The 10,905-nt window shown below is 49.9% G+C and overlaps 1 protein-coding gene across 5 annotated transcripts in view; it reads right to left on the bottom strand.

Annotated features, from left to right (window-relative positions):
- Window positions 1-10,905, bottom strand: part of LOC114843023 (glutamate receptor ionotropic, NMDA 2D) — a 69,291-nt gene that overhangs the window by 30,095 nt on the left and 28,291 nt on the right. Inside the window, exons 1-2 of one of the 5 annotated variants that reach the window (XM_055503085.1) lie at window positions 10,697-10,885; window positions 10,456-10,517 (exon numbers count right to left, since the gene is read on the bottom strand). The exons of 3 other annotated variants lie outside the window; for them this stretch is intronic. The gene's annotated coding sequence lies outside the window, so the exon portion shown is untranslated. Of the gene's footprint in view, window positions 1-10,455; window positions 10,886-10,905 lie in introns of those variants that run through there. One more of the 5 variants, XM_029129207.3, reaches the window with a different exon arrangement.

Consider the following 10,905-nt stretch of genomic DNA (forward strand, 5'->3'; position numbering starts at 1 on the left):
AAAGGCAAAGAGGTGGAGGAGACGGAGACGGGCGGGGAGGAAAACTCGGAGCCGCTAACAGGTAGCCTGTCGCCGCACGCCAGCGCTCCCGCACTCCTCCGCAGACGCGTGAAGCAGCGTCTCACTACGGAACGGCTCCCGCCGCGTGTCCCTGAGCGCGCGACAGCGACGTTAAAGCGGCGAACACGCACCGTACGTCGCAGTCAAACCCGCGTCCGAGCGTCTCGCTGTGTAGTTCATTACGGGCGCACACTCAATCACAGAGGGAGAGAGATTACGGTTTCATTTGATTTTCAACCATAAATGAATCCTTTGTTAAGATGCAAATGTTTGCATTTTCTCGCTCCTCCGGGGTTTTTATTTGGAGAGAAACCAGCTCCAGCGCGATGAATGTTTAAATTGGGATCGATTAATAAAAAGTGCATGGATTTCTGTTTTCCCTGAGCAGGTTTTCCGTTAGTTATTAAGCATTTGGAATCTGGCCATCACATGATATTATAATAGCAGTAGTTAAAAGTGTGTTCATTTGAATGATTTGTAACATATCAGGGTTTTGGGGGCTTAAATTTGAAATGCTAGAATAAAAATATTATAATTTATTCTTTTATTCTGACTTGAAAAGAAAAAACAACACCAAGAAGGAAAATTGAAAACCTTTCAAATCTCAAAGTACTTTCTTTGATGATTCCTTTTCTCCATGGTGCATCCACCTTCCATCATCATTTGCTATCTACATCATTATATCGCACTTACAGTACACTAATGTGTTTGCATTGTACATTGTTGATCTTTCAATTTATCAATCATTGTAATAAGCAGCATAGTGTAGCTACAGTGTAATTATTTCCCTCCGAGTCTGTTTAGTTTGTCTTCTTAAACAAAGAAAGTGGCGTTAACAGCCGCACAGAAGCCGGCGTACATGGCAGCCACCGTTAGAAGCAAACTAAAAACACCTTCAGGAATATTCACCGAGTACTTAAGAGCAGGAATATTCTCAGGCTGACGGAGACAGCTAATCAAGAAGATAAGAGACAGCGACACAGGCAAGCCGGGCTCCTCTTCTCCTTCCAACATTGCCAGCCAGTGCTTCACAATCAAAATTCATCTCGTCATTTCCGCACTTAAACAAGTGATTTACTCTGCATAATGCGCCAGTGTGATCCTCAATGGTTATCTATAGGAATTAGCATTAGCATGTGCACAGAAGCGCGTTGGCTTAGTTGAAAGGTCAGGTGATCTGCGTTTTCGTAGAGACCAGCAGAACCTTTACTGTTCCTGCAACTACCAAAGAGACAAAACAAAAGTTGCACAGCCTGTAAACACCCGATGAAAAATTGATTCTCGGTGTCAGCGTGATGGGGTGGAGAAACAAGCGGTGCTTTAGAGATCACCTCCCTCCCCCTAAAGTGGCTGTGCCGCAGCAAGTGCCTCCGGTGGCAACGCAGGCCAGGCCCTCTCGGGTAAAAGTCAGTGTGAGCTCCGACGGAGGCGGCGCGTTGGGCTCCGCTGAGCAGATGCAAGTGGGGAAACGGCTGCGCGGAGCCTGCGGCGAGGAGCCGTGGTAGCGCCGGGGGCCCGCGCCGGGGGCCCGCGCCGGGGGCCCGCGCCGGGGCCCGCGCCGGGGGCCCCGCGCCGGGGGCCCGCGCCGGGGGCCCGCGCCGGGGGCCCGCGCCGGGGGCCCGCGCCGGGGGCCCCCTGCTGTTCACCATTAGGAGAAATTGCTGGCTCTATATTAGACCTCTGCAAGTGCTTATAATAAGAACTCCCATGAAGATGAAGAAATACATTCTTTCAGCCATTCGTCCACATTTAAGGTCTTAGTAAACTGCTCTATAATATCCTTAGGTCCAGAGCTGTAATATATAGTAAGCCATAAGATAAAGCGAAGCCCACAGAGCACATATATGTGAGTGCATCAGTGTGTGTGTGTGTGTGTGTGTGTGTGTGTGTGTGTGTGTGTGTGTGTGTGTGTGTGTGTGTGTGTGTGTGTGTGTGTGTGTGTGCGTGTGTGTGTGTGTGTCATGCAGGGGTAATATGACAGTGTGGGGAAGCGGAGGAATGAAGAGAAGAGTGCAGCTGGAGCTCAATGCTCCTCATGTTAATTGGCCCATACTTCAATCACAGCCACTGGAGTGTGTCCTCTCTGACGGAACAGATCCTCTCTCCCTTTCTTTCTCCCTTTTCCCAATCTCGCTCTGTCCTGCTGCACTTGTTCACCCACTCATCCACTTGCTCACACTCTCTCACTTGACACACACACACACACACACACACACACACACGGAGGCATGAGCAAGCCCACAAAACGCACTCAGTCTGTCTCACTGAGTCACTTTGATTCGTGGGTTTCACTGGTTCATTCATCCTTTCATTCATTCACACCTTCACCTCGCTGTCACCAGCGGTGCTCTCCTATCTCTCTTCCCCCCACTCCCACTCCCACAGCCCCGGCCCTCCCTCATTCTTGCCACACAACCTTGTCCTGTACCTCGTTCAGCCTGTACTTCCTCCCCTCCCTCACTTCCTCTCTCTCATTTTTCTCGCCCGCTCCCGCTCTCTGTCTCTCTCTTTGATCCCTGTCGAGCAGAAGAGCCACCAGGCAGGCGAGGGGCTCTTGTTCTCATTGTGCATAGTGTGCAGAGTGATGGGTGAGTAGCGCAGCATGCAGCAGCAGGGCATAAAGTACCGTGTGTGTGTGTGTGTTTTTGTGTGTGTGTGTGTGTGTGTGCGTGTAGGTTTTTACTGCATGGCTGTAAACGGCAGCGGTGACGCCTGGAGCTGCCTCCCTCTGACAGAACAGCCATAGTTATCAGAAGCCGTTTCAATAGGCAGCGCCATAACGACAGCTACTTACACAACCCGGTGACACAACTGTCAGAGACATGCAGCCATTTGAAAACGTTTTTGTGCCATTTGCCATGGAGCGATAACAAGATTAGAGCTGGACACACAATTTTGATTTGGAACAGTTCCACTGGGGGCTTAGCCGACATTTAAACCTACGACTAACGGAAGACGCCTTCATCTGCAAATGCAAAAATCTAATTCCACCTATACAGTAATGGTAAAATGTCAAATATCCATTGATTGTGGATGTTGGTTGTTGGGTTTTTTGCAGCTTGTTTTCATTTGTCCTCCTCCATGTTTTGTAACCTTTTTCAAGAACAAAATGAGACAGTCACCTTGACATCTCACTTTGATGTTTTGTTTTTTTCACGCTAAAAACATTTTATTCTGACATTTCGAGGGGCTTTAATTTTACAGCAGACTCAGCCCAGGTTCACATGGTCGTGCCTTTAATTCAGACGCTTCTTTATGACTTCGCATTAAACACTTCTGCCAAGAGACAGTGTCAATTAAGTGGACTTCACTTCTGTACGTCCAGGGGATTCGTTTCATTACTTGATGGGAGGACGCTCCTTGTTTCGCTTCCCTCTATGAATTGATGGAGACGAGATGAAGCTGACCCCGCACCCCGTAGCACTAACCACTCTCTGACCTCATTTTTAACAAAAAGAAAAATATCTTAGTCGCGCCCATTGCGGTTTCTGCTGCACCAGGAACAAAAACAGTGACTGGAAGCCTCATCCATTACAGATGATTATTACTGGAATATCTGGCATATCTGCATTTCAGCTCCCCAAGTTACATTCAGCTCTGAGTCCATAATTAACTAATGTTTAATTTAGCTTCAATATCACTTGGAACATGTCGAGTAATTGCGGCAATGCTGTGCTATAAACTTATGAGTCAGTGGTAAATTAGCTGATGAATTTAACGACCTGTTACTGGTTTCAGTTTGCTTTGTAATAAATCCCCAGCACCTGGAATTATTCCCGTTATTTGTGCGCGTTATCTTCAGGCCCCCGTCATTCATTCTTATTCTCAGGGCAATTCACGCTGTATTTTGAGTTATACAGGCTGCATAAACCACATGGAATTTGTGTTTGAATAATATTTCAATACTGTCTGGGGATCTTGCATCAGGAATTCATATCATGGCGAACAGGGTATCATTATAATAAGCCTAAGTGGTTTATACTAACTCCACTTGAATGAATAAAATGGTTCTTTAAGGACACTACAGAGTTTGTATGCCCACTGCCAATGCTTGTGTAATATAAGTGCTTAGTCTGACACTGGCCGGAGAACAGGGGTATTTCACTCCCCCTCCTCAACATGTGACATCTACCAGCGAGCAGCGCATGACTGCAGCGGCTCCTTGTCCAGAACCCTCTGCTCCAACGCTGACTGTAACGCTGCATCATGTGGCTCATTCAACGCCCGTGTAAATAGTTTGCTGTAATTTTTTAGCCCCTTAAAGCTCTGTTAAGATATTGCTTGGTGGCCGGGGGGATTATCTCATGTTAGCTTTAAAACAAGTAATTTCTCACTGCTCAGCCTTTTATGGGTGTGTGTGCAGTAGCTCCCAGGGTTTTGTGTTTGGGGAGAATTGCTTCAATATAAGAGCGCTATCAATCCAGCGCAATCATCTAAGAATAAATGTGCCCATGCTGTGCATTTACATAATGTACTGTACATTCATGAATGAAATGTTTGTCTTATTGTTTTTTAAAGCGCTGATATTGAAATCTGGAACAAATTACAGTAGAATAGGAATATTTATAGTTGATGTTAAGGCTCACGCTCATACTTTAACAGCAGCGTTAAACGCGTTATTTTCCCATTTCAGTTGCTTGCCGGTGCCTGCACCAGTGCTTCCATTAACTCCCACATTGATTGGCCAGACAGTGGGATCACCTAGTCAGATCTAAATCAGTCACTAATTAAAAGCGCCAGATGAAAGGCAGGTGACGCTGCAGGACCTGCAGGGCGAACGCTCTGCAACAGCCACCGACTATGAGAAAAAAAAAGGCGCCCAGCGCCACATGGTAATGATTCACAATCTCAGTGCGAGGCCGCGCAGCATCAACTGCTGTGGGAAACCTTCCCCGATGACTATCACGTCTTACAAGGTCACACACACACAGATGCAGCAGCAGCAGCAGACGCCACACATACGGACGGGCTGCGTGGTCCGAGACGCGGGGCTGCATGACGGCGCCGGGCCGAGGCCGCCTTCACGGCACATCTGGCTCCGGAGCCGAGGTGTTATAAACACTTCTGTCGGCCGACTGTGGACGGTAAATGTTAGCGCGCTGGCGCAGCTCGGAAAATCCACTCCCGTGCAGAAAGGAGCCCGACGGGGAGGACTGCGGAGCGGCGGAGGGCTTTTGTGCGAAGCCTCAGATGATTCTCAGGAGCAGAGGTGGTGAAAGGTTAGCAGGAAAAAATGACTGTGCCCGACTGCGCTGTCTTCACATGGCCGGAGCCAGAACTCCACTAGTATGTAACATAAAAAACAGCTGCCAAATCGGTGGCGGAGCTACAAACACTATGAATGTTGCGTTTGAATACAATGAGCTGGACGCTGTTTGCTTGTCTGCTGGTTCAGACTTAATTGTATTTATCTGGAGTGACGACCATCTTGGAAAAAGTGGGAATAACAAGAGGTTTTCCTGTTCTTCCCACTCTGCCAATATGGCGGTGACACATGAACGGTGACTCAGCAGCGTTTGTCTGAAAGTACACGCGCACGCTTCATACACAAACGCACACGTGAACCCACGAGTGCATAGAACTATTTATCTTCACAATCTGACACTTGATATAGACAGTGTGTGATGGGAGCTTTGTAGCAGCTAAATGTTTGGATATCGCTGACACACAGTATCCGGTGCCAACAATTGATCTCTTTGCTGTTTCCAATCACCGCTCGGTGCAAAATGTGCATTTGAGCGTCTGGTTCTCCAGAAGCTGCAGCCGCTGGCGGAGAGGACGTCACGTCGCCGTCGACTCCACGTGCCGCTCGAAACGCGACCGTTTATTGGCTGCTTTGGAGAATTTGATTGTAATTGTAATTGCTATTTCATAATTGAAAAGAGAGCATTCACTCCTAATCACCTTTCCGGAGATAGACTAATGAAGCTTCAGTGCAAAAAAGTGTCCAATTTGAATAATGAAACCTCACACCCTGAACTGAGAACAAATGAATCCTGACCAGCGGACGACCTGCACCCCGAGCATATTGTCTGCGTGAATCCCATCCAGGTGGAACCGCTGTACAGACGGCACCTGCTCACGGAGACGGCTCGTGTTCGGACTTGAACTGAAACGGAGCGAAGCTGTTTTCGTGTGAAGTGGGAGAGCGACAAAACAGGTTGGACTTGGCTCCGAGGAGGGTTGGAACAGGGCCGGTTCTGTGCAGGAGGCAGCGCTGGGAGGCTCACGGTTCAGGGAGCAGCTCGCCGCAGTCCGGGGCCACGCGCCGCGGCGGCGGCAGATACAGGCGCCCCTTTTATAAATGCCCCCATTTCCTCTTTTTAATAACCACTTATGCTGTCATTTCCTGCCCCATCCATCATCACGAGGGACCACAGCACACTGCAGCAAAACGCTGCACACCCCAAAACATCTACGCTGTGATTATTGGCGGGTTCTGGGCGTGTGCGTGTCTGTGTGCGTGCGCAGTCCTACATGTGCCGCACTCCGTGGTGTATGTAACTGCTTAGGTCCTCTCATCCAAAACTGTGTGCGCAAGTGTCCTGTTCAGTGTGTGTGTGTGTGTGTGTGTGCGATCCCATGGGCCTCCTGCCTGAATGTACTCCCTCTGACTGTGTGTGACTGTGTATTGCATGCAGCCATGTGAAGCTCTGTGCCTGCTAGCTGCCTCCAGACTTGTATTCCCAAAACAAGCCCCGGGACGTTGGCTCAGGTGTGTGTGTGTGTGTGTGTGTGTGTGTGTGCGCACCTGTTCAGTAGCGATTGTGTGCAAGCGCTCCCACTAAACTCTCCGGCGCCGTTGCGTGCGTCGCCGTCTCTGTGTGATTTGTTTCAGCGTGCGTCCGTCTGTCTGTCTGTCAGTACTCACCCCCACCCTCCCCCTCCCCCACCCGCCTGCTCCCACCTCTTCCTGTTTGCTGGCTGCTCTGGGCCTAGCGTGGGACTGGGCCCGGGCCGGGGGGCCGCCCTTCGGCGCCGCTGTCGCCCCAGTGGAACGCGCTGCGTTGATAACGAAGCTCCTCCTAAGGTTCCGCACACACGGCAGCGCTGTTTGTGACACCCAGACTCCCAGCGTGTGCTACTGTAAAACACCGTCTGAATCCAGCTGTTCTCCCCACTGGCAGACATGACTTTGAAAGCTTATTAAAAAGCAGGCAACGTGAATCACGGACTGGATGCTTCCTGTTTTTCCAGCACTTGTCACAATCAAAAGTGTTACATCTAATTAGTGGCAGGTACTTTGAGTCGTCACTGAAAGCCTGGCGTCTGTGACAGAAGCATCAGCAGATATTTGCTGTAGCCTCACTAACGCTGCCTGGAAAGTTGCTTTGTTAATGCTGAGCAGAAACTGAAATCAATCTTCATATAACCACTAGTGAAAAAAATGGAGCTCAATTAAATATGTTTTCAAACGCTTCGCTTTGTCCCACATACTATTTTACAGCTGAACGTCACACAACAAAGAAGATTTTAACACTTTTCAGCCGTAACGTTTATTATTTTTCCACAGAGTAATTATTAACAAGCAAAAGCTGCTGAAGCCTCTGCTGCGTAATATCAACAAGTCATCCACACTCTGATCGTCCGACATCTGAGGTCTTCACCATCAGCTGTTTGCCTTTTATCCATAAACTACATTCTCAGTTACAGCTGTGTGTTCAGCTGATGAGGATGCTCAGTTTTGTCTCAATAACGTAACGCTTAACCTAACACACATTCTTTTCACTCAAATACAAAGTCACTTCATGCATTATGTAACCTTAAGGCTACAGCGTGCAATTTAGACTTCAGCGCAATTGCAGCAGCAGAGAAGGAATCAATCTGATAAATTGTCTCCCCTGCTGACTCCAGTGGAGGGTATTCTTTTCCTGAAATGATATGGATTTGTTTAATGAGCACTAATCAGAGATGCTATCAGAGAAAATATAGATTTGTAGTTAATGGCTTTGATTTATTTGTTGCTGTGAGTGAGCCTTCCAACAAATTTGTATGGAAACAGAGCACTCCATTCAAATAATCGGTCAAAGACACAACACGTCACAGCGATGCACTGCCAACATGTATTAAATTCTTGGCATGCCACCGCTTCAGGCCAGAGTGAATATCCAATGCGTTTATCAGCAAAACCCGGAGACGTCCAAAGAACACTCGGAGAGGAGAGTCCTGTAATCGCTACAAAACACCAGCCTCTGATCTTGTTAAAGACTAATTGATGCTCTATGTTAACGAGCTTTACCTTAATTAGTGGTATTAAAAAGAACAGTGGGTGCAGGGAGAGGGTGGTTCGGGTGGGCTGCAGGATTGAAGAAACCATCCACTAATGTTGCATCAAACAAATGATGAAAGGGAAGGCGGGAGGAAGGGGGGAGGAAACTGCAGAGGAAGTCACAGGTTGCAGGGGTGAGGGAAAAGACGGAAAGGATTGAGGCAATAAGGAACAGGGGGATTGGCGGCAGAAAAGAGAGACAAGCGAGGGGGGATTGAGCTAAGCTTCAAGGTTTTCTGTGCAAAAGTCGATGAATCAATGAGGTGAAATTGATGAAGACCAGGGGGCTGGAGACGAAAACAAGCACACAAATGTTGACTCTCTTTCTCTCGTCTTTCCTCCCGTGCCTCCCGACCACGTCTCCCTCTGATACTCAGCTCCAGCCACCGCTCCTCCTCGCTCGCCCCTTCCTTCTGCTGCCTTTTCTCTCCCTCACCTGGCTTTCCCCTTATGCCTCCCCTCCATCTCCCATCCCTCACCTCCTCCCCCTCCACGCTGTCTGTCTGTCTCTCTCATCAGCCCTCCCCTCCTGTCTGCCCCCTGCTCACAGCTGGTACAGTACAGGTCTCTCTGGGCAACTGTACGACAGATCGGGGGAGAAGGGGGCTCTCACGCCGACGGCGAGGCTCCGCGGGCAGCGGTGCCTGGTGCACCGCGCTGCAGTATTCCTGCGTGTGCGCTTTCGCGGGGCTTTACGGTTATGGAGGGGGTGTGTGTGTGTGGGGGGGGGGGGGGGGGGGGGTGACAAACAGAACGGAGCGCATCACCTGTGGGTGAAAAGGCTGATTGAAATGGATATCAGCTGGAGAATTCACCTGAGAGCGGCAGCAAACACCCCACAGAAACGGAAAAACAAACTAATTAAATCCAATTTCCATCTGGATAAATGCATTGAGTGGCTTCACGGAGCAGGCCGTGTAAATGGGATCTCGCATCCCCAATCACTGCAGCAAATCTGTGAGAGGAGCAACACTGCGCCTCTCCAGCTGACAGGTCAACAGTGATGATGTTCTCCTCCGGTGGTCTCTGTGCTCGAGGCCTGCGTTCCAGACGAGGCTGGTGATGATGAGGGCGATGAGGCAAAGGTTCATATTTGTTTTCCATTTCTGCTCTATCACAGAATCACTAAACAGAAACTTAAAGTCATTCTGGCATATTTAGGAATCTACCCACAAAGTGCAATCTCCCACGTACTCGTTCTCCAGGCTGGGTGGTGGTGGTGGCGGTGTTGGGGGGGGGGGGGGGGGGGGGGGGTACCCGCTCGTTCCAGCTGTCTGAGAGTGTTTGAGGCAAGTCAGCCCGGTGGGGAAAATTCCTCGGTGGCAACAGAGGGATAACAGTGCGCTGCCACACGCCCAAATATTCAGCGTATCGGGATAAAAATAGATCAAGAGCAAGAACTGATCGGCAATCTTGCGGGCTTAGCGGCGCCTATATAAGATGCGCAAGCGGACATACAACCCTCCGCGCGCGCGCGCGCGCGCATACACACCGATACACACGCTCACGCGCCAACGTTGGCCACGCAGCCGGAGAAAATGAACATCAACAGATATGATCACCTCAATTAATGCATCCGCAGCGCAGCGAGAGGGAGAACTGCAGCCGGCGCCGGTGTTTAAAGACTTAAACGGAACCCAAACTCTGTCTCTATTAATAATGCATAGAAAAATCCTGGCAGACACAATCGCAGCCTAAAGGTTTAGTCTATATGATTCACTGAATTGCCGGTATTGAGTGAACTGTGTGTGCCGTCGGACGATCTGTCCCGGCTGCTGCGCGCGAGCGGATGCGTTCGGGGGCTGAGAGGCTCGAGAGTTTCCAGGCGCAGCAATGACAGAGGGGTCAAAGCCCGGTGCGCCGGCCGCTTCCACCGCTCCGTCCCCGGCCGCGCGTCCGCCCGTCCGTCCACCCGTCACGAGCGTCCGTGCGGATGCCGACACCCGAGCCCCGTTCAGCCCCGTTCTCCCTCAGCCTCAATGACGCGTAGCACCCTCTCACTGCCCGAGCCGCAATTAATCCAAGCAACACAGAGTCTGTGTGCGTGCGTGTGTGCGCGGGGTGAAGTGGCGACAGAAAAAAAAATACCTCCGCACCGCAAATATAATTAAAACAAATGTACTTACTGTTTTTCACCAGCCTTTCCCCCCTCTTTTCCTGCGTCCCTCCATCCTTTTTCACATCCTTCCTTTTTGAGGTATCCGTTTTGCGGGTGTCCCCCCCCACCGCCGCCGCCGCCGCCGCCGCCACCACCACACACACGCACACACACGCACACACACACACGCACAGGCACGCACGCTGAAAAATATATATCTAAATATATATGTTCTACATGTATTCAATTTCTCGGATCTCTCTCTTTACCTCTCTCCCTCCCTCTCTCCTCTCCTCTCTCACACTCTCTCTCTCCCTCTCCCTCTTTCCCTGTTCTTTTGTTAAAATTCAGTATATGCGCCCCGTCACCTAGCAACCGTCAACCTCTCTCTCTCCCCCTCTCTCACTCTCGCGTCCTCCTCCTCCTCCCCACCTCCCTCTCTCCATCACTGGCGACACGTGTTGAATGCTAAACTTAG

This window comes from Betta splendens, chromosome 16 (genome assembly GCF_900634795.4).
Source record: "Betta splendens chromosome 16, fBetSpl5.4, whole genome shotgun sequence".
Lineage (NCBI taxonomy): Eukaryota > Metazoa > Chordata > Actinopteri > Anabantiformes > Osphronemidae > Betta > Betta splendens.